The sequence below is a fragment of the Scyliorhinus canicula genome, chromosome 10, assembly GCF_902713615.1.
Source record: "Scyliorhinus canicula chromosome 10, sScyCan1.1, whole genome shotgun sequence".
Taxonomy (NCBI): domain Eukaryota; kingdom Metazoa; phylum Chordata; class Chondrichthyes; order Carcharhiniformes; family Scyliorhinidae; genus Scyliorhinus; species Scyliorhinus canicula.
Window position 1 is genome coordinate 143,508,021 of NC_052155.1, and position 13,238 is coordinate 143,521,258.

The window sequence follows — 13,238 nt, forward strand, 5'->3', positions numbered from 1 at the left end:
TGAATGGTCGACAAGTACGGATTACGGGCTACCTTCCCGTATCTCGATAATGTCACCATCTGCGGCCACGACCAGCAGGACCATGACGCCAACCTCCGGAAATTTCTCCAAACCGCAAAACTCCTTAACCTCACATACAATAAGGATAAGTGCGTGTTTAGCACCGACCGTCTAGCCATCCTCGGCTATGTAGTGCGTAACGGAGTGATAGGCCCCGACCCCGAATGCATGCGGCCCCTGATGGAACTTCCTCTCCCCAATACCCTCAAATGCTGCCTGGGTTTCTTCGCTTACTACGCCCAATGGGTTCCCAATTACACTGACAGGGCCCGTCCCCTCATTCAAACCTCGACCTTCCCGCCGTCGACAGAGGCCTGCCAGGCCTTTAGCCGCATCAAAGCGGACATTGCAAAGGCCACGATGTGCGCCATCGACGAGTCCCTCCCCTTCCAGGTCGAGAGCGACGCATCAGAAGTAGCTCTGGCGGCCACCCTGAACCAAGCGGGCAGACCCGTGGCCTTCTTCTCCAGAACTCTCCAGGCTTCCGAACTCCGCCACCCCTCTGTGGAAAAGGAAGCCCAGGCCATAGTCAAAGCTGTGCGACATTGGAGGCACTATTTGGCCGGCAGGAGGTTTACTCTCCTCACAGACCAACTTTCATGTTTGATAATGCACAAAGGGGCAAGATCAAGAATGACAAGATCTTACGGTGGCGGATCGAGTTGTCCACGTACAACGATGAGATCTTGTATCATCCTGGGAAGCTCAATGAGCCTCCTGATGCCCTGTCCCGCGGTACCTGCGCCAGCGCGCAGATAGACCGCCTCCGCTCCCCCCACGCTGACCTCTGCCATCCAGGGCTGACCCGTTTCTACCATTTCATTAAGGCCCGCAACCTGCCCTACTCCATCGAGGAAGTCAGGACAGTAACCCGTGACTGCCACATCTGCGCAGAGTGCAAACCGCACTTCTACCGCCCCGAGCGCGCACACCTGATCAAAGCATCCCGCCCCTTCGAACGTCTCAGTATTGACTTCAAGGGGCCCCTTCCCTCTAGCAACCGCAACATTTACTTCCTGGCGGTAATCGACGAATACTCCCGCTTCCCCTTCGCCATTCCCTGCCCCGACATGACCACATCGACCGTCGTTAAGGCCCTCCTCTCCATCTTCTCCCTGTTCGGCTACCCCGCATACATACATAGCGATCGGGGGTCCTCATTTATGATTGACGTGCTGCGTCAATTCCTGCTCAACAGGGGCACTGTCTCTAGCAGGGCGACCAGCTATAACCCTCGGGGTAACGGGCAGGTTGAGTGGGAGAATGGCACCATCTGGAAGACCATACTACTGGCCCTCCGGTCCAGAGATCTCCCTATTTCCCGATGGCAAGAGGTTATCCCCGATGCCCTACATTCTATCCGCTCCCTCCTCTGTACCACAACAAATCAGACACCTCATGAACGTCTTCTTGTTTTCCCCAGGAAGTCGTCCTCCGGATCCCCTCTTCCGACGTGGCTGGCCGCCCCGGACCCATCTTGCTCCGGAAACATGTGCGGGTGCACAAGTCCGACCCGTTGGTGGAACAAGTCTAGTTACTCCACGCTAACCCGCAGTATGCGTATGTGGAGTACCCAGACGGTCGGCAGGACGCGGTCTCCCTCCGGGACCTGGCACCCGTCGGCGTGCGGCTTTCCCCCCCTTCTCCACAGACTCCTCCCCTGTTTTTTTTCCCCCGCGCCCCACCCTGGCCACCCCTTCCACACCCACGGCGTCTCCACCGCCAGCCCGGGTGACGGAGACTGTTCAAGGACCATCGCTCCCGGACTCCAGGCCGTCAGCGGAACCACCACCATCGGCTGAACCAACGTCACCAACTCCACTGCGGCGGTCTGCCAGGACGTCACGGGCCACAGAACGACTGATCGAGTCTATTTAATTTACAACAACTCCATGGACCTTGTTGGGACATTTTGTACTATTGTTAATTGTCTGGGCCAGTGGGAAGCCAAAAAAATTTTTCTCCCCTCTCTGGCTGCTACTCATACCACCAGTTCTCTCCCCCCCCCCCCCCCCCTCCGGCTCTCGTTGATACCCCCCCTTCCCGGCTTCTTTCTCCGCAAGGGGTGAATGTGGTGGTATGATTTGCATAGCTGTCTGCCATTGGTGCAGAACACTGGCTTCCCATTGACCCTGGTCGGTCATGTGCCTCTCGACCGATTGGTTGAGACCAGTCATGTGACGGCTCTCCGATTGGTCGAGAGGCTGAGTTAATCCCGCCTCCAGAGCGAGGTATAAATAACCAGAACGCCCGGCGGTCGTCCATTAACTGTAGTCGACCGCAGGGCTAACTTCTAGCTTATTAAAGCCTAACATTTGTACAGCAACTCGTCTCGCGTTCGATTGATGGTTCATCACTTATATTCCATTGTGGAAAGAAATCTCTCTGAGAAGGATGTGCCAAATGTGTCTAACTAAGGAAGTTAAGTGTGATATCAAATTGTAAGTGAAGGTGCACAATGCTACGAAGATTAGTGTGAGGCCAGGCGATTAGGAAAGCAATAGAAATCAGCAAAAGGTAACTAAAAAATAATAGACGGAGAATTTGCAGTATGTCAGAAAAACAGCAAGAAATATAAAACAGACAGTAAAAGCTTCTACTATTATATAAAGGAAAAGAATGGGTAAAATTAGTTCTCATCCCTTTCACTTCCACTTTTTCTCAGCAGAAAGCACTTCACTGGTTTTGATGTTGGGATGCCCTGTCAATCATAGCTAGATGTTTGTAAGCATTGTCTGTGTGTCATCATCTAACGAACAGCTGCCAGGTGGAAGAAAAATCATGCTGGGGTTGGTGGTGGTGTGGGTGGCAGGCTTGAAGAAATAAGAAAAACAGTGCATTTGTGCAGTATTTTGTCAGTCTCACCGTCAATTAATGATGTTTAGTCTAGTTTCAGCCTTGTTGCAGTGGTAACCTTCTTGCGTCTGAGTCAGGAGGTGAAGGATTCAAGCCCTACTCCATAGCTTTAAGCACATAATCCTAGGGCAGTGATGTATTATTATTGTGTTATTTTTCAGGCAGGACACAAAAAGCGGTCCTGTCTGTACTCTCGGGTAAATTGTGAAGATCCCATGGTGCCACAAGCTGTAGAATTCTCCCTAGTGCCTGACAAATGTCCTCAACCAATAAGACGAATGCAGAGTTTCTACTCATTTGTCCCCATGCTGTACGTGGGACCTTACCATGTTCAGATTGACCACTGCAATTTTCAACATTAGACACTGACAATACTTCAAAGTACTTAATTGAATGCAATGTATCTGGCATTATGAAAGGTGCTGTACACCTTTACAAGATACAAGCTTTTCGGTGCTGTTGTTTTGTAGGTAAACATGGCCGTCAACATGCAAGAGACAGTGATTCTGTGTGTAAGAATTAGGCTTCATCTTTGCCAAGACCTCATCAAAATGCCCAGCAATGCTAAGTGTAAGATGGATGGGCAGTACAATCCTTTATACAGCAAATATTTAACTTCTTGATAACAAATGCATTAAATAATAGAGAGGAATTAAACCAGATAGACAATTTCACCTTGCATCATGCCCCTCCATTCAATTCTTCCCAGCAGTCACTCTAAAAGCAACTGCTGCCGCAGGTATCATGAGGTACTTGACTGTAGGTGGTGCTATCTGCTGAGTTAGAAGATAAATCTTGTGCATGAGTCATCACTACCTGTTTAAACAATCCGCTACTGCTATTTGAAGGTGTCACAGTAAGTCATATGTGTTGCTCAGCATGCTGAGGTGTAATTTTAAGCTTATTTTTAGACTTATTTCACTAAAGCCCCAAGAAGAGCGTGTAAATTAGCATGTGCAAATGACCAAAAACTACCTTTCATTTACACTTCGAATTTAAGTTTTATTCTTGACCAGTTTTTCTACTTTTCGATGTAAATTATATAACACAGCAACTATCAATCATAGAAACACAGAGTCCTGACATTGCAAATCCCTACAGTGCAGAAGGAAGCCATTCGGCCCACCGACCATTTGAAAGACCACCCTACGCAGACCCACTCCCCGCCCTATCGCTGTAATCCCACCCCACACTTTTTGTTTCATAAATTTAGAGTACCCAATTTTTTTCCCCCCCAATTACGGGGCAATTTAGCATGGCCAATCCACCTAACCTGCACATCTTTGAGTTGTGGGGGTGAAACCCACAGAGACACGGGGAGAACATGCAAACTCCACACAGACTGTGACCAAGGGCCAGGATTCAAACCCGGGTCCTAAGCACCGCAGTCCCAGTGCTAACCACTGCGCCAAGTGCCGCCCCATCCCATGCCACACTTAGAGATAATTTATCATGGCCAATCCACCTAACCTGCATATCTTTGGACTGTGGGAGGAAACCTGAGCACCCAGAGGAAACCCACGCAGACACGGGGAGAATGTGCAGTTACCGAGGTTGGAATTGAACACGGATCCCTGGCGCTGTGAGGCAGCAGTGCTAGCCATGTGCTACCGTTACCCCCCAAATCCTTTTGTTAACATGATAATGCCCAAAAGGGAAAGGTCTGAGTGCAGATATCTAAACGCCTCTCATCCACCTCTATAAAATGTACAGGTGTTTAAAAAGATAGTACAGAAGGCCAAGTAGAACAATTTCTAAAGTTACGAAGGGATTTGTAAAGGCAATGCATTTTAGCAAATTCTTGCAAAGAATTCCAATTGATATCAGTTCATTTTGGTTATCCAAATTTAATTTTAAGTAATTTTTTTGCTTGAGGGGTTGAAAACAAAGCTGATGAAAGAGTAATATCATGAGGTATTAGTCCTTACAGCATGCTGGGAAGTTATTTCGGCAATTTTCTTGAGGGTGCAAAGATGCAATACATTTGGTTCGAGTTGAGAAGCAAAGAAACAATAACATGATACTGGGTGTATTCTAAGGCCCCTGATGGTGAAAGAGAAAAAGTGGAGGAAATCACAATAATGCACAAGAACTATCGAGTGGTGATATTGGAGGACTTTAGTTCCCTAAATATCAGTAGTCTAATGTTCGAGTAAAGGAAATGGATGTGGAGTAATTTTTGAAAACATATTTGTGTTGTATCAGAGAATATCAGCAGGATTCTCCGACCCCCTGCCGGGTCGGAGAATCGCCGGGCGGCGGTGTGAATCCTGCCATGCTGCCCCGATGCCGGCTGCCGTGTTCTCCGCTGCTGTTTTTCGGGTGGCGGTGGGGTTCGTGCCACGCAGTTCGGGGGCCGTTGGCAGCGGTCCCCATGGCAATTCTCCGGGCCCCGATGGGCTGAGCGACCGTCCGTTTTTGGCCAGTCCCACCGGCGTGGGTTAGACATGATCCCACACGGCAGGGCCTGGCAGGTAAGTCGGCTGGGTCGGTCTTCGGGGGGGGGGGGGGGGGATCTGACCCGGGGGGGCCCCACGGTGGCTTGGCCCGCGATCAGGGCCCACCGATCTGCGGCGGGCCTGTTCCGTGGGGGCATTCCTTCCTTCCGTGCCGGCCCCTGTAGGGCTCCACCATGGCCGGCGCGGAGAAGAGAACCCCCGTGCATGCGCCAAAATACACCGGCGGTTCCACGCATGTGCGAGATAACGCTGGCCCTTTGGCCTGCAGTCTGGGAATCATTGGCGAATCTATGACCTTTCGCATTGGCAATGAATGGCTCGAGGCTGGGGGTAAACGACCCCCAACAAAGGTGATCACCTGGAATGTGCGAGGAGGGCATAGTCAAAAAATCATGGGCTTTTGCTCATTGGAAGAATTTGTGAGCCGATTTGGATATTCCTGCAGGAGACCTACATGCGCGAGCGACATCAGGGATGTCTTTGGAAGGCTTGTTCGGAAAAGGTATTCGCAGATTGTTATAGTAAAGAGGGTGTTATAAGGGATACCGGTGGTGTTGGTGAATGTTCACGCTCTGAATTGGGTTGATACAATGTTCATGAAATGGCTGATGACAAGGATACTGGAACAAGATGCCCATCAACTTATTATGGGAGGAGACATGAATTGTGTGCTAGACCCAAGAGTAGATTGTTCTGCAGCCATGATCGCTGGCCCCGGGGGTGTATGGCTAAAGCGTTAATTGCTTTTATGGAGATAATGGGGGGAGGAGGGGGCAGACACAGACCCTTGGCGGTTCGGAACCCGGGGGAAAAGAAGTTCTCGTTCTTCTCTCACTACATAATGTATTTTCCAGGATTGACTAGTTTGCTGAGCTCTATTGGCAGGGGTGAAGAAATCTGAATACTCGGCGGTGGTCTTTTCTGACCATGCCCCACATTGGATGAATCTGGACATGAGTGTAGGTAAGGGGGCATCAAAAGCAGTGGCAGCTGAATGTGGGTCTGTTAGCGGACAGGGGCTATCCAGGATTATATTTTGAACAGTGACAATGGGGAGGTCTGCCCCATGACACTATGGGAAGCGCTGAACGTTGTAATTAGGAGAGAAATTATGGGCGGATTCTCCATCAGGAGATGCCGGAATCGGGAAATGCGATTGGGTGGAAAATTGATTATGAGGTGAAAATCATTGCCGCGCTTAGCGTGCAAATGAGTTCCATGCTCCCCTGCCTCGCACATACAGTAAACGGCTTTGGCATATCGTTAGCGGGTCTGAGCCGATAGTCTCCAGAGCCTCGACGATGCTCTGCCTCCGCGAGGAGGAATTATTTCACTTGTGCTGATGAGGGTGGGAGAGGTGGTAGAATATGCAAAGGGATGACCATGGACTGTCGGTCCAGCCACTCAGGGCTGGCTGGGAGGGTGGGAAATTGCCAGGGCCAGAAAGGGGTGACCAGGGGTGGACCGTGTGCTGACCTCCCATCGGACCGTGGACTAGGCACGGACTGTTAGACGTTTGGCTGCTGTTGTATAAAGAGTCAAAAGTACTGGTCCTTTTACAAACCCTTTGTTTCTCTTTAACAGACTCTGCACAAAACTATATCTTCGCATCACCTGACACAAAGGCCACCTGTAGTCCATTTACATATCAGTGTCAATTATTGGATACTTAACATAAATGAGACAACTAATTGGAATGTCTCTTAACAGTATCCCCTTCCTTGGAGAAAAAATAATTAGGCGAAAACAAAATTTCAAGAAACTCAAAAACACACGTGCAATTTCCCCCCTTCTTTTTTTCCATTAATTTTTTGGGGAAAAAAACAGTCACAGAAACAGGCGTCCTTCATTCACAATATCCAACAGTTTCTGTGACCGAGCCCCTCTTTTTGTAAAACAGTCTAATAATTGATAGCTACTGTTGACCCATTTAATTTTTTCTATTTTCCCTCTGTCCAACATCTGCTTCAAACTTGCGATGTCTATCCTGAACCTTTCTTCATTGACAATTTTTGTAGAGCGCACATTTTCCCACAGGGATTTATTGTCAATGTGACATTCAATAGGTATATTACCCAAATCCCCTAATCCCCAAATTTCTGTCAATATTTGAGATATTGACATTTGAGATATCGGGTATACGGGTTACGTGGGTTTAAGTAGGGTGATCATTGCTCGGCACAACATCGAGGGCCGAAGGGCCTGTTCTGTGCTGTACTGTTCTATGTTCTATGTTCTATAAAAGGCCATAACCACCGCCTCTTCAAGGCTTAACGTTTCAGCAGCCAGAGTGCTTTTGACCACTCTCCTTATTTTCTTTGTTTCCCAGACAAATGGGCAGCATTTACCATTGTTCCACAAAAGGAAAATTATAAAACCTCCTGCGCTTGAAACCCCATCACTTAAATTTGCACAGGACGCATCACAACAAACTATGAGTTTCAAGTGCCTAAGATCACCTAAAACCCAAAACCTCAAAACACACACCTGCATTTTTAGTTCGACTAACACTTTATTTGCTCTTATTATGTCTTCCACTTTGTACTCAAATCCAAGACCCCAAAACTCACATCCGGTCTAGTCTGCCTACCTAACCAATTCAGTTGCCCAATTAAACTTCACAGTTGCTCTTTTTCCATCTTTGAAACAATAGTGTCTTTTTGTGGAACCCGGCCATGGCTAATTGGTATTGGGCTGATGCTTTCCAAATAAGATTGCTGACATAAAGTTGCCCCTAACTTAGTCTGTCCAAAATATTTAAATGCACCGGAAGCCTGACTTCCAACCCTGAATTCTTTCCTCAAACCTGAGATTACAATAGCTTCAAAATCACTCGTCCCACCCCACAAAAAATCATCGACATGCATCATAAAGATGCCAGAAAGATTTCCTTTATAGAGCCAGTAAAACATTGCTGGATCTGCTTTCAACTGGCAACAGCCTAATTTTACAAAACTGACCTTACCAAAAACTACCAGACTCTTGATGCATCATTCAATCCATATACACATTTGTTCAACTACCAGAGTTACCCCTTCTGTGTTAGCTGCCTCTTTAGGAGGACAATGATTCTCTGAAGCTGAAGCCCCTGCAGAAAGGCAGCTTTTATATCTATAGATTTGCATCCCCATGCCGAAGTGGCTAATACAGCCAAGAAGATCTTTAAAATAACCTTTCCTGCCATAGGTGAATCTACCCTTAAATCCTTATCTTTGAAGTTTTCTTCAAATCCCCTTTCACAGCCTGGCATTTGCCTTGTATGTTCCATCCGGAAGAACCTTTTCTGTGCAAATCCATCCGTGGGATAGAACTCTTTGTCCCCTGTGTATACCTCCGTGTATACCCCAAATTCACTCCAACTATGCCGTTCTTGCTGTTTGGCATCTTTGATAACTTTCTCATCTAATTTATTGGAAGCCACCAAAATCTCACATGCATGTGGGCTTCTACTCCTATTAGTATTTGTTGTCATACTCATGTTCCTAGATCTTGATAAACTACGTCCCCTCTCCCGCCTGGTATCTTGTTCTGCACTGCTACTGCTTCATCTTTCTCTTCTGCTATGGTATGTCCTTTCAATAGTTCTCGACCTTTTCCTGCGGACTTGTTCACTATCCGATGTACTATCTGAAATGGCACTGCGTTTCTGTGCCCTCCGTTTTTGAACTTCATGTTCCAAATCCATTGTCTTCACTCCTTCCCCTGAATGCTGTACATTCAACCAATGTACTTTCCAGTGTCCTTCCCTGCTCTATTAATAACAGTTGCATCCTTCCATTGAATAGACCCTTCAGGCAAGTATGTCACTTTTGTACCAACTTTTGGCAGTTGTCCTTTTGGAAAAATGGCCTGTTCTAATTCATCAGAAATGTTGTGTTCCTCTACAGAACCCTATCAGTTAACTGGTCTTCTTTGTTCTGTAACACGTGCGTACCAGATGACTCTGGTTCTTCGTCATGTCGGTCTGCTCTGTCTAAATTTGAAAATTTGTAATCTGTACCCATTATCCTTGGTGAATGTAATAATAATAATAATAATAATCACTTACTGTCACAGGTAAGCTTCAATGAAACTACTGTGAAAAGCCCCTATTCAACATATTCCGGCCCCTGTTCGGGGAGGCTGGTACGGGAATTGAACCCATGCTGCTGGCATTGTTCTGTATTACACCCTAACAGTTTGATTGCCATGTTGCAAAATAATTGTTTTGTCATCTATGCCCACGATCTTCCCGGTCTTTCCATTCATTAAAATTGCTTCTCTTATAGTATACTTTGTCTCTTTGCTGAAAAACGGTATTTGATGGCCGTACATTATGTCTTAAAGCTCTATGAATTCTTTCAGAGACTTCTACTCCAAAGAAGCTTTTCTACTGCTATGTAATGCGTTTAAATGCTCAGCAAAGGCAGAGCTAATTGTAGTCCCTTCCCAAGCTGGAGGCTGGTCATCTAAACTGGACAGAATTTTAAGATTTCTACCAAACATTAATGGATAGGGACTATAGCCCCCAACCATCTGCATTGAATTCTTTGCATGTACCGCCCATGCTAAAGCTGAATTTAACTTGCAGTTTGATCTATCTGCCAAAGGTTTCCTGAGCATGTCATCTATTACCGCATGGTTTCTTTCACACACATTACTAAATGGGCTTTCCGCAGCCGTATTCATAACTGTGATATTCACGTTTTCACACATATCCCTAAACTCATCATTAGAAAATTCTCCCCCGTTGTCCGTAAGGAATTTTGCCGGTGGGCCCATTCCTGTCCCTATCCATTTTTCCACGATTTGATTCAGAATTACTCTCTTTTCTTTACTTCGTACAATCGTTGATTGACTAAATCTGGTTGCTAAATCTACTAAATGCAAAATAAATATTTATTGGCTTTATCCCAGATCTTAAGGTCCATGGCCAAAATGTCGATAAAATCTCTGGCCAAAGGTAGGATTACTATCGGTCGTGCTGGTGTCCTTCTGTACTTCCTACAAACTTCACAGGGATCCCGACGACGGAGAATCCAGCCCAGTGTTCCTTTTCTTGTGCCTGTGATGTTGATATCGTGTCTCCTTTGCCCGAAAAAGCGATTTGACTTCTGGTCTTTGAGCAAGTACCAGCTCTGCTAATTTGTCAGAATGATGCTTTTTTCTGCTCTTTCTCATCCTGGCATTAGCACCATCATTCCTGAACTTGGTATGGTTCACAAACACATCTGTCTGTCCTGTCACCAATGGCACATTTTCTTCAAACAGTGTCCTGCAGTTGCTATCTGGATTGCTTTCCATATTGCATGGACAAGTTTGACGACAAGTACCAACACTTTGTGATCATTGAATTGCAATGCATTGGTTAATTGTTCTTTGGTTTCAAAGTCATACCTTTGTGCAAGTTCTGTTTTTCTGTAGTCACTCTTCATGTTCTCAAGATCAGTTCCATGTGGCTTATCTAATTGACCTTTGAGTTTTTTAATATCAGTTCCCTTTGGATTATCTGACAAATCTTTGAGCTCTTTGTGCTTCTCATCTGGAGTCAGCTTCTCCAAGATGTCTTCATTTTCTTGTTGGCTGTTCACAAGTGATGTGCTCTCACCTGTTTGTTCATTGTTGCATCTCATTGTCAGCCTCTGTACAGACCAGCTGAGAACTGTCAGTCTCACCGTCATCCTGCACAGCTTGTATGCTACTTGTGATCACGTCGTCACGAGTTGCAAATAAAGTGGATAGACCTTCATAGTCTTCAATCAATCAATCAATCTTCTGGTTCATCATCTGATTTTTCACTTGTACCCAATTCTTCACTTGCACCGGTGTGCAATTCCATCTGTTTATCGATTGTGTCGCTCTTCAGTGAACCAACACATCAATTGGCACTGTGAATCCTTTCCGCAAGATTCAGCATTGAACAAGCATCAACACCTAGTGGAGACGATTTCTTGGCATCAACTATTTTAAATTGCACTGGCAGGAGAATATCATTGTTGCTTACTGTTAGACAATACAATCCTTACTCTTAGACAACACTGTTAGAAAACACGATTGTGTTTCAACATTGGAATGAGAAATTTCTTCTTCATTTGTTTGCACACTTCTAATATTCATGGCATTGTTAAAAGAGCTTTTTGTTTTAATCTAATACATTTCATAACTTGAAAAGCACTATGAAGTGTAAGTTTGCCACAGTTCGCGCATACTTTCCCGATCGCTGGGCATTCTTTTCTCTGGTGAGGTTGGCCACAACTTGTACACGTCATGATGCTCATGACATCATGCGCATGCGCAAAACGGTCGACTTCCGGAACAAGTTGAGACTTCAATTACACATGTGCAAATGGACTTCCGGATCGCACTGATTTTCTACCTGCGCCACAGCATTCTCGGTAGCACGGTGGTTAGCATAAGACCATAAGCACCATTGCTTCACAGCGCCAGGGTCCCGGGTTCGATTCCTGGCTTGGGTCACTGTCTGTGCGGAGTCTGCATGTTCTCCCAGTGTCTGCATTGGTTTCCTCCGGGAGCTCCGGTTTCCTCCCACAAGTCCCAAAAGACGTGCTGTTAGCTAATTTGGACATTCTGAATTCTCCCTCTGTGTACCTGAACAGGCGCCGGAATGTGGCGACTGGGAGATTTTCACAGTAACTTCAATGCAGTGTTAACGTAAGCCTACTTGTGAGAATAAATATTATTATTAATTATTATCGTTATTAATGGCGTAAGCCACGTTGTCTACTTTGCACCTTTATCCCTGGATTGTACTTTTGCATACTGACTCGCTCACTGACGCAAGTTCACTCGCTCGACATAAACTTATTGCATCTTCTAACGATAAATTGCTGCCAAAGCAAATGCTCACAAAGTTTTTCATTCTTAATACAAACCATGATTTGGTCATGGAGGAGGGAATCTGCCAGCATTGAAAAGTTGCAAGTCTGCGCTTTTAAACGGAGATTCATGACAAAAGTATCTACCGATTCGCCTTCTTTTTGTACCCGTTTTTTAAACATATATCTTTCATATGTTTCATTAATTTTAGCCTTACAATGCAGATCAAACCTTTCCATTACTCCATTAAAGTTTTTCATGTTATCACTATTTTCAAAGTGAAACGCATTAAACAGTTCTATGGCTTGTCGACCAGTCACAGTGAGAAACAACACAATTTTTCACTGGTCACTGGCTGACTCTAGACCTGAAGAAGAGAGATACAACTGAAACTGTTGCTTAAAACTTCTCCAATTTACATCTAGTTTCCTAGAGGTTTTGAAGTGTTTGGGAGTCTGCAGACCTTTCATCTCTTTGTTTCACTCTGTACTTGTAGGTGCGACTGGCTTGTAGAGTGATGGGGCTTTTTTCACCAAGCTTCCTTTCTCTCGACAAAGTTATTTTTTCAACGATCTTCTTGCTAACCTTACTAAACCTAACTAAAAATCATTAGCAATCACACCTAGTACCATGTTATGTTCTTTATTTTATTTTTTTCAGGATGGTGAAGGTTGTCGTGCTAACAAAGAGCAGCAAGCTATGTTTAATAAACAAAGATACACTACACTGAATTAGATTCAAACATATTACCAAGGAATTTGTCAAGTAAAGATTATACTACACATCTACACTATTAGCTATACTATTAGTTCAATTATCCCCCAATTGCTCTGTCTTGCTCACGTCAATGGTTGATCTACAGCACCATATAGTGACTAGAGTAGTAACATTACATTAACCCTTTAAGTGCTTTACAATATCCGCATATTGTAGCCCGTTGGACCTGGTTGGGCATGGAAGTACACACCATGCTAACATGTCTGCCTTTAACCCCTCTGCAGACAATGTTCATTGGATTCCAACCAGGTAGTCTTCATCCTTGCTGCC

At 45.6% G+C, this 13,238-nt stretch overlaps 1 protein-coding gene across 1 annotated transcript in view; it reads left to right on the forward strand.

The window, feature by feature from the left end:
• LOC119972150 (calcium/calmodulin-dependent 3',5'-cyclic nucleotide phosphodiesterase 1C-like) overlaps positions 1-13,238 on the forward strand; it is a 241,394-nt gene that overhangs the window by 188,979 nt on the left and 39,177 nt on the right. The window lies entirely within an intron of this gene.